The sequence below is a fragment of the Otolemur garnettii genome, unplaced genomic scaffold, assembly GCF_000181295.1.
Source record: "Otolemur garnettii isolate 467f Iridium unplaced genomic scaffold, OtoGar3 scaffold00133, whole genome shotgun sequence".
NCBI lineage: Eukaryota > Metazoa > Chordata > Mammalia > Primates > Galagidae > Otolemur > Otolemur garnettii.
The window spans coordinates 4,561,509-4,571,611 of NW_003852528.1; the positions used below are offsets into that span (position 1 = coordinate 4,561,509).

A 10,103-nucleotide genomic window follows, 5' to 3' on the forward strand; every position below is an offset into this window, starting at 1 on the left:
TACGTGTGTACATGGGTACATGTCTCTGTTCATGCATGTGTGCGTGTATGCATGTATGACTGTGTGTGCCTGTGTGTGTGTGCTTGCTACACACTAGCAGGGACATGATGGGGGTTGCACGTGACCCCTCAACTCCCACGGGGGCCTCTTGCTCTCTGCACCTTTGTTTAGCATTCATTCTACAACAACACGAAGCCCTGGCCTCTCATCAACAACAAGAGTGCAATGCCATGGGCGTGGCACCAAATGCCACCAATGCCAGTGGCCAGTCTAGCCTAAGCAGGCAACTCACTGGCGTTCAGGGGTGTGAGTGGAGAGTGGGCACCAGCTCAATGGTGAGGCTAAGCCAGGTGCCCGTCTGCAACAGAAGAAGAGACAGCTTTCTGCCATCCCCTGGGGAGTAGCTGCTCTGAGCCACCCAACTCCTCTCCTCTCCCTTCCTTGGTGCTGAAGCCAAGATGACCTGCCAAACACCACTAAGAAGTCAGTGCCCTGCCACACCCCCTAAGACCCTACCCCTTGGAAAACACTTTTCTGAAGAAGGCAGGCAGACAGCAGGGAGATGGACTGGCTGGACCTGACACTTCCCTGCCCAATGCAGAAAGTGGGGGCACATTAGCCCACCTCCTCCTAGTCCTGCCTTGACAAGATAGGGCACCTGGGCCTCAAGCAGTCCTGACACCAGGACAACTTCACTGGACTAAACATACTTAGATGTGCTAATAAAAATAGTTCAGAGTTGTAGGAGACGCCAACATGCCAGCAAGATGATCTGAAGCTGAGGCGTGGACCTTGGGCCATTCCTCCACAGGAGTTCCTTATGGGAGGAGCCCATGCCCTCAGCAGGTAGTCATTGCTAATTACTCCCCTCACCTGTATCATTCCCTTTCAATAAAAGGCTGGTGCGGAGGTTGCTCGGGACTACCCGGAAAGTAAGGGCTAGCCCACCTTCCACAAGCTTGTACTTCTAATCCACTTCTCGCCTGGTTCCTTCCTGCGATAACCGAGACTGGGGCCACAGGAGCCCGATGGGTCGCGACACAGAGTTACTTAAACTTCCTAGGTTTTTCATCAAAAATAAGAGTTACCAAGAGCCAGCAGGTCAAGTGGCTAAGGGACCAGCCACATACACCTAAGGTGGTGGGTTCAAATCCAGCCCGGGGCCTCCAAACAACAATGACGGCCGCAACCTAAAAATAGCCGGACGTTTGGGCGGGCACCTGTGGTCCCAGCTACTTGGGAAGCTGAGGCAGGAGACTTGCTTGAGCCCAGGAGTTGAAGGTTGCTGTGAGCTGTGATGCCATAGCACTCTACCCAGGGGCACAGCTTGAGGCTCTGTCTCAAAAAAAAAATTGTAATATTCAATAATGTTTGTTATCTTGTATCTCCTACAATTGCAGAGTATTACAATTTTAACATGGGTTTTTTTTTTTCCTTTCTTAAAATGTGTATATATATTTTTGGTACCCTCTGTATATATAATGAAAACTACTTGATATAAGAGAAACAATTTTATATAAAAAATGTAAAAATACCAGGTGCGGTGGCTTACACCTGTAATCCCAGCACTTGGGAGGCCAAGGCGGGTGGATTGCCTGAGCTCACAGGCTCAAGACCAAGATGCCGTCTCTAAAAAATAGCCAGGTGCTGTTGTGGTACCTGTAGTCTCTGCTGGGGCAAGAGAATCACTTGAACCCGAGAGTTTGAGGTTGCTGTGAGCTAAGATGCCACGGCACTCTACCAAGGGTGACCAAGTAAGACTCTGTCTCCAAATAAAAAAAAAAAAAGTAAAAATATTGCATGCATTTTCTGATCAATAAGAAGAATTATGAGAAGTTATAAAAACAGGATTTTTGTTAAACAAAAAATAATTTTGCCTAATTTAAAGGTTTTAGAAGTTGTTCTAAATTAAATAAAGATATAAATAATAGATATGATTGAGTGGATATAAAAGTTGGGGGAAATGATAAAATTTTTAAAGAGTTATAGAAATCTTACCTTATAGTCAATCATGGTTAAATAGATCTGTCCATAATGTTGTATTAAAATTAGTTTTAACACAATACACTAATGCAAAAATAAAAATTGGTTTTCTCTTTCAGACAAGATTTTCAAGTAATATTAATAGACATAGTAAAAACTTTCGTTTATTCTTTTGAATAAACTAAGAAAGAGAGAAAAGAGAGACAGATTCGATTTGTCTCTTTTTTCTAATTAAATGATAGCTGTAGACATTAATGCAAGCATGGGGTACAGTGTAGTGTTTTCATATACAATTTGAAATACTTTCATCAAGCTGGTTCACATAGATTTCATGTCATTTGCTTAGTCATTGTGTCAAACCATTTACATTCTAGTTCTAGAAAAGTTCACTTGTACCCTTGTTAGACAGATATATAGGTGATCTGATTTGTCTCTTTGTTGGGTAGCTTTCAGCTTCTTTTTTTGGCTCTTACTATTCGGGAAACTAAGTCCCCTCTCTATTATTTTATTTTCTTATTTATTTTTGAGACAGAGTCTCATTCTGTCACCCCAGCTATAGGGCAGTGGCATCACTGTAGCTCACTGTAGGCCCAAACTCCCAGGCCTGAGTTATTCTCCAGTCTAGCCACCCAAATAGCTGGTAGGACAGGTATATACCACCTAACCTAGCTACCTTTTCTTTTTCTTTTTTAAAATTTCATTTATCTATCTATCTATTGGTAGAAATGGGATCTTGGTTTTTCTCAGGCTGGTCTCAAACTCCTGAGCTTAAGGGATCCTCCTGCCTCGACCTCCCAGAGTGCTGGGATTACAGCTGTGAGCCATCAAGCCCAGTTGCCTCTCGCTTAAAGAGCAAAACTTTTGCCCTTAAAATCTTAAAATTATCACATTGGCTAAATAAATATTATTTAATAGTAATAATAGTAATCCTGTTTTATGATAACAAGTGTTTCAGACCTTTGATATTTGACAAACTTCCCCAAACCAAAATTCTACAGTCTTTTTGACCTCAAACTAGTTTTCAAAAATACATATTTTTTGAACCACTAAAGTCTGGGGGAGAACCATTTGGCTTGTTAAGTATGTTAAAACTACACAAGAAGCATTGTCAAATACGAAATGGTGTTTAACTTTCTTGGACTACATTTATATAAATATGTATGTGTTCCAAAGTTGTATGAGATCCTATAATTCTGATATGCCTTGCTGTATTTATCAATAGTAATGATGGTTATTATGTTAAGTTTTATGTGCCCAAAACTTTAACCAAACTTCTTTGTCAACTGACTCTATAACCACAATATTCTAAGATTTTTGTCATCCACAGACAATTATTATTTTACTTTGATTCTTTTCAAAAAGTGTTTTTTAACTGACTGTGATCCAAAATTTGTCTCTTCAAGGAAATTTATAGAAAGAACTCTGACGGGTACTTTTAATTACATGTGCAGTCAATACCTTTGGAGATCATACCATTCAAACTAAAGAAAAAAGGGGGGGAAGCTGGGTGCAGTGGCTCACACCTATGATCCCAGCTCTCCGGAGGCCAAGGTCAGGGATTGCTTGAGCTCAGGAGTTCAAGACCAGCCTGAACCAGAGTGAGACCACATCGCTACTGAAAATAGGGAAAAAAAAAAAAACTAGCCAGGCATAGTGGCCAGTGCCTATAGTCCCAGCTGTTTGGGGAGCTAAGGCAAGATTATTGCTTCAACTCAAGAGTTTCAGGTTGCTATGATCTATGATGCCACAACACTCTACCCAGGAGGACAAAGTGTGACTCTGTCTTAAAAAAAATAAAATAAAATTTCCAAGACTTTAAAACAGGTGCATTTGTGAAGACTGCTAACCCAAACTCAAACAAAACCAAAATTAATCACATGGAATTAAAAGAATTTTTCATGACTTTTGTCTAAACATTACTGATTCTCTTTATGTTTTGTTTTCCAGAAGCCAGAACTCTTTTTCCTTACTCTTATTTTTTTTCTCTCTCTCTTTTTTTTTTTTTTTTTTTTTGAGACAGAGTCTCACTACGTCACCCTCAGTAGAGTGCTGTGGCGTCACAGCTCATAGAACCTCAAACTCTTGGGCTTAAGTGATTCTCTTGCCTCAACCTCCCAAGTAGCTGAGACTACAGGCACCTGCTACAACGCCCAGCTATTTTTTTGGTGCAGTTGTCATTGTTGCTCAGCTGGCCCAGATTAGGCTTGAACTCATCAGCCCTTGTGTAAGTGTCTGCCGCCATAACCACTGTGCTACAGGCGCCAAGCCCTCTTTTTCCTTCATTTGAACTATTTATAGCTTACCATAAATTGGTAAAAGACATTTTTGTAAACAATTTAAAACATTTATTTTTCTCTCTACTTGATTTCTTCTGAATTTGGAAACTTATTTTTAAGTATTCTTATTTTATGGTAATCTAGGTATTTGTACAAGTTCAATAAGAATCATTTGGGGGGGGCAGCGCCTGTGGCTCAGTGGGTAGGGCGCCGGCCCCATATACTGAGGGTGGCGGGTTCAAACCCGGCCCCAGCCAAACTGCAACAAAAAAATAGCCAGGTGTTTTGGCGGGCACCTATAGTCCCAGCTACTTGGGAGGCTGAGGCAGGAGAATCGCCTGAACCCAGGAGTTGGAGGTTGCTGTGAGCAGAGTGACACCACAGCACTCTACTGAGGGTAATAGAGTGACACTCTGTCTCTACAAAAAAAAAAAAAAAAGAATTGTTTCTTTTATGAAAGGATAAAATTAAAGATACTGGTTATTTTACCAAGGCTTTGGCTAGAATGGTATATTTTCAGATATTCCCAGATTGCTGTGAGGAATTAGACCAATAAGAGCACTCTGAAAACCTGTTCAGATACCTCATCTCAGCAGAATATCACTTTCTGAGAGGTCCAGGAGCCCCAAGGTACTTTGCAACTTCAAAAAGGTGGAATTTACCCAATCTATACAGGTATCTATGGGCTTTAAGCCTAACCTGAGATTTCTTATTAAAAAAACAAATTCCAGGCTCAACCCCTGTAGTTCAAGCAGCTAGGGTGCCAGCCACATACACCGGAGCTGGGTTCGAATCCAGCCTGGGCCTGCCAAACAACAATGGCAACTACAACCAAAAAATAGCCAGGTGTTGTGGTAGGTGCCTGTAGTCCCAGCTACTTGGGAGGCTGAGGCAAGAGAATTGCTTAAGCCCAAGAGTTTGAGGTTGCTGTGAGCTGTGACGCTACCTCACTCTACCCAGGTGACAGCTTGAGACTCTTGTCTCAAAAAGAAAAAAAAATTCTAGCAAAATCAATTTTAAAAAGAAACCCTATGTGGCCAATGATTATTCTTACTCTACTTTATGCAAATAATCAAGCCAAGTATATGAGATTTAAATTTATTTTGCAAATAAATTGGTCCTACTATGATTTTTCTTTAGTAAAAATGAGAAATTAGAGAGAGAAAATTGTCTAAAAACCCATTATTTAAATTTTAGCCTTGATGAGTTTTTTATTACTTGTCCAAAGTTTCAATTAAATTTTGGGTTGTTCCCTGACTACATAAAAAAAGTTGTGATTTTCTTCATGATGTTTTTATTTGGCTCCCTAATGGAATAGATTCCTTCCTTTTTTCCATTCAAACACCCCTTAAGAGTCTTTATGCTCTAAACTTCTCCTTTAGAGGGGCCTGGGGACTATTAACCACACCGTCCTGGCCACCACGGGACAGAATCAACTTTGGCCACTGATGTTGCCTCTGGCATATCTTGGCCAAAAGTGGAGCCTGTGAACTAAAGACAAAACCCTAAGCCTCCCCCTGACTGAATGGACCCCATCTCAGTCAAGAGAACCCCAAAGAAACCTTAAAACTGAGTTCCCAGCCAGGATGCATCATGTTAAACCCCCGACTCCTCCACCATTATGGCCATCAGTCTGTTTCCTAAGGCCCAGACCAGCATTCTTTCCTGATAAAAGGCCACCAACTTCAAAGTGATTTTAATGCCCTGTGGACTCGTGCAGAGAGGGCTTCATGCCCTATTTCACCTTTCTGACATGGAGGCAGGTGGCCATTTAAACACAGACCCCCACGGGCAGCCCCCCTGCTCAGGTGCAGAGTTCTCTTTTCATAGATATTCTCCACAACTCTCATAGCTTGTTAAATATGTACATAGAGGGTGCCAAAAAATGTGTACACATTTTAAGAAAAAAAACTGTATCAAAGTTGTAATCCTCTAACCACGTTTGCCTTCTACAGGTACAAGAGATACGAGAGACAGTACACCAGGTCGAGTCTTATGGTTTTAACACAGTGTTTTCCTTTCTTGAAATGTGTGTACATCTTTTGGCACCTGCTGTATTTGGCCATCCATTCAGAACAAAGTCCTGTTCCCTTTGTCCCTCTCGTGAAGCACTGGTTCCTTGGCTGGGAGCCCTGTTTCCAAGGCTGGCAGAGGCCCATCATGGGTTGAAAACTTTATGAGGAATGAAGCTCTCATTTCCAAATTATAAACCTCATTTTTGTTTTTCCTTCAATTAATACGCCAAAACAACTAGGCTCTTCCGCAGGCTGAACAGCAAAGCCTGGTGGAGGCTGAGGCTCCAAGGAGCAGGCGGTCCAGGCCACAGGCAAAAGGTCCTACATGCCCACAGTTGGTGCGCAGCAGACTCTGAGGGCAGCCAAACCAAACCAAAACCAGACAGCAGAGGAGAGACGAGAATGAAAATAACAGCCCCACCAGTGTCAGGAACAGACTCAAGACATTACATGAAATCATTTGGAATCTCCCCTCTACCAGGGCACTGAGATCCCCACATGTGTGATCAAGCCAGGGGCACCCCTGTGGCCTCACCAAAACAAATACTGAAAAGAAGTTGTTAAAATTCCTGGCTAGCACTATGAAATTCTTAGAAGAAAACACAGGAGGAAAGCTTCGAGACACTGACTTTTGCAGTGGATTCTTGGATATGACACCAAACACACAAGCAACAAAACAAAAATTAGACAAACTGGACTTCATGAAAATTAAAACATTTGTGAGTCAAAAAATATTTAACATAATAAAACCCATAGACCGGGAGAGAAAACTTGCAGATCACATACCTGATTAGGGATTAACATTCAGAATATGTAGAAAACTCCTAAAACTCAACAATAACAAAAAACAATCTGACCCAAAAAGAGGGCAAGGATTTGAATAGATATTTCACCAGAGAAGATATGCAAAGGGCCAATAAGCCCCTGGAGAAGGTTCTCAGCATGTCTCACCATCAGAGAAAAGCAAATGAAAACACTGGGAGACACCACGTCACACCCACCAGGATGGCCACATCAAGAAAACAGGAACTGTGAGGTGTTGGCAAGGATGCCAGTGGAAACATCGTGCTGGGTTGTAAGATATAAAATCCACCTTGGCTGGGGGATGCACAGTGGTGCAGCTGCTCTGGAAAACAGGGCGTTGGTTCCTTAAAAAATTAAACGTAGAATTACGGGTGTGGGAGAGACAGTGGCGCACGCATATTCAGAGCGGTGTTGTTCACTGTAGCAATAGTGGGGGCGCAGCCCATGTGTCCATCCACAGACAAATGGACAAGCAGAATGTATCTGTCCATACAATGGGGTATTATTCAGCCTTAAAGAGAAGGAAATTCTGACACACACTACAACACAGATGAGGCACCAGACAATGTGCCTGGTGAAATAAAGAACAAAAGAGCAAACACCACGTGATCCCATGGGATCAGACTCACAGAGACAGAATGGAGAGCGGTAGGTGCGGGGGGTGGGGGCACGGGGACTTTATCATTCAGTGGGGACAGAGGCCCAGTGTGCAAGAAGGAAAAGTTACAGCAATGGCTGCACAACAGCGTGAACAGCCTTAATCGTCCTGAACTGTGCACCTGTGGTGGTGACAGTGACGCTCATGTCATGTGTATGTTACCATAATTTTTTAAAAAGGCATGTACAGCATGACCACATTTGGGGAAAAAAAAAAAAAAATCCATAACCGTCCCAGCAAATACTCATGACAAGCTGCAAATGAAGGCATGTCCCTTTCTTTGGTAAAGCACAGCTGTGAGAGACAGACAGAGGACCCTGAGGGGACTTATCCCCAGATGTCAGGAGCAAGGCATGGACACTACTGGTCAGACTGAACCTGCTGAGGCAATGAGGAAGGAAACAGAAAATAGATTCAACACACTGGGAAGGAAGAGACATTATCATTTTTCCTGACAGATATTTCTTCACTCAAAAAACTCTAAAGAATCCATTGGACAACTCAAACTAATAGGAATTCAGTTTGGTGTTCAGATACGAGTCTATTAAACAGACTATTGAACCCTGAGAGATGTGAGACAATTAATATGGAGATACTACAGGGATAACAAAAACCAGCCGCGTGCCATGGCTCATGCCTGTCATGCCAGCAGGCTATGAGGTCAAGACAAGAGGATCCCTTGAGGGCAGGAATTCAAATCCAGCCTGAGCAAAGTGAGTCCCTGTCTCTACAAAAAATAGAAAAATTCGCCCAGCACCAGTGGTGTCTGTAGTCCCATCTACTCAGAGACTGAGGCAGGAGGACGGCTGGAGCCCAGGAGTTGGAGGCTGCAGGGAGCGGTGATGATGCCTCGGCACTCCAGCAGGGGCAACAAGCAAGACTCTGCCTCAAAAAAAAATTTAATTCTGCCATGTCAGTATTTTTATAACTGGCTACAGTATACACAAAATAAAAACATTTTAATTCTTGTGGTAATTTGATGTGATTTGTCTGTTTACAATGTTGGAAGTATTTTTGAAAATGAGAAGTTTTTTCTCATGATGTTTGCTAAATGTGTAATAGAGTTTGAATGCACAAGTGTGTCATCGACGTCTCCCTCAGGGAGTGAACCTCCCACACTCAGTCCTGCACCTGCCAGGTGCCAGAGCACCGCCCATGGGCTCACACTGTGCGGGTGTAGCCAGGGCAGGCAGCCTAAGCCCATGCCCCAAATCCACGGACGTGTCTGTAGCCAGAGCCAGAGGTGCTGAATGCTCCCTGAGTCTCATCCAGGTCCCTAGAGGGCCACCGTCCCCCAACTGTGGGCCCTCATCACACAGCCCCTGCCATCATCCAGGTTGTTAAACACAGTGGGGAAATGGCAGTAAATCCAGAAGGCCTGGACACAGGGCTCAGCTGCACGTGGGAAATCTGGAAGGAGAGGCAGCGGGACAGCCTCCATCAGGCAGGAGGACCAAGGCCAGGCTCAAAGGAGATGGAGTCCCCTAGGAAACGTGGACATTGTAAAATAGCAGCCCGGGGCCCCAATGCAGATACTTGTCGGGGGCGTCACCAAATAGCAGCTACATCCTGACTTCTCTGGTATGGCACAAAAGCAGCCCTGCCCTGGGAAGATGTGGCCGAACCCAAGGGGCAGAGTCACGTGTGCATCTGACTCTGGGTGGATCTACAGACACAGAGACAGACAGACAGACACTGAGAGAGACAGTCAGACAACAAGAGAAACAGTCAGATACAGAGAGAGACAGTCAGACACAGAGAGAGACTGATGCAGAGAGATAGTCAGATACACAGAGAGATAGACACAGAGAGACAGTCAGACACAAGAGAGACAGATGCAAACAGAGACAGACACAGAGGGAGACAGTCAGACATGAGAGAGACAGACACAGAGAGAGATAGACACGGAGAGAGAGTCAGACATGGAGAGAGACAGATGCAAACAGAGACAGACACAGAGGGATAGTCAGACACGGAGAGAGATAGTCAGACATGGAGAGAGACAGTCAGACACGAGAGAGACAGATGCAAACAGAGACAGACACAGAGGGAGACAATCAGACATGAGAGAGACAGACACAGAGAGAGATAAACACGGAGAGACAGTCAGACATGGAGAAAGACAGTCAGACACAGAGAGAGATAGTCAAACACAGAGAGAGACAGTCAGACACGGAGAGAGACAGACATGGAGAGAGACAGTCAGACATGGAGAGAGTTGGATATGGAGAGAGACAGTCAGACACGGAGAGAGACAGTCAGACACAGAGAGAAACAGTCAAACACGGAGAGAGACAGTCAGACACGGAGAGAGACAGACATGGAGAGAGACAGTCAGACACGGAGACAGACAGTCAGACATGGAGA

The 10,103-nt window shown here is 43.8% G+C and overlaps 1 protein-coding gene across 1 annotated transcript in view; it reads right to left on the reverse strand.

The window, feature by feature from the left end:
- ANKMY1 (ankyrin repeat and MYND domain containing 1) overlaps window positions 1-10,103 on the reverse strand; it is a gene marked incomplete at its 5' end in the record, with an annotated part of 92,010 nt that overhangs the window by 43,495 nt on the left and 38,412 nt on the right. The gene's annotated exons all lie outside the window — the stretch shown is intronic.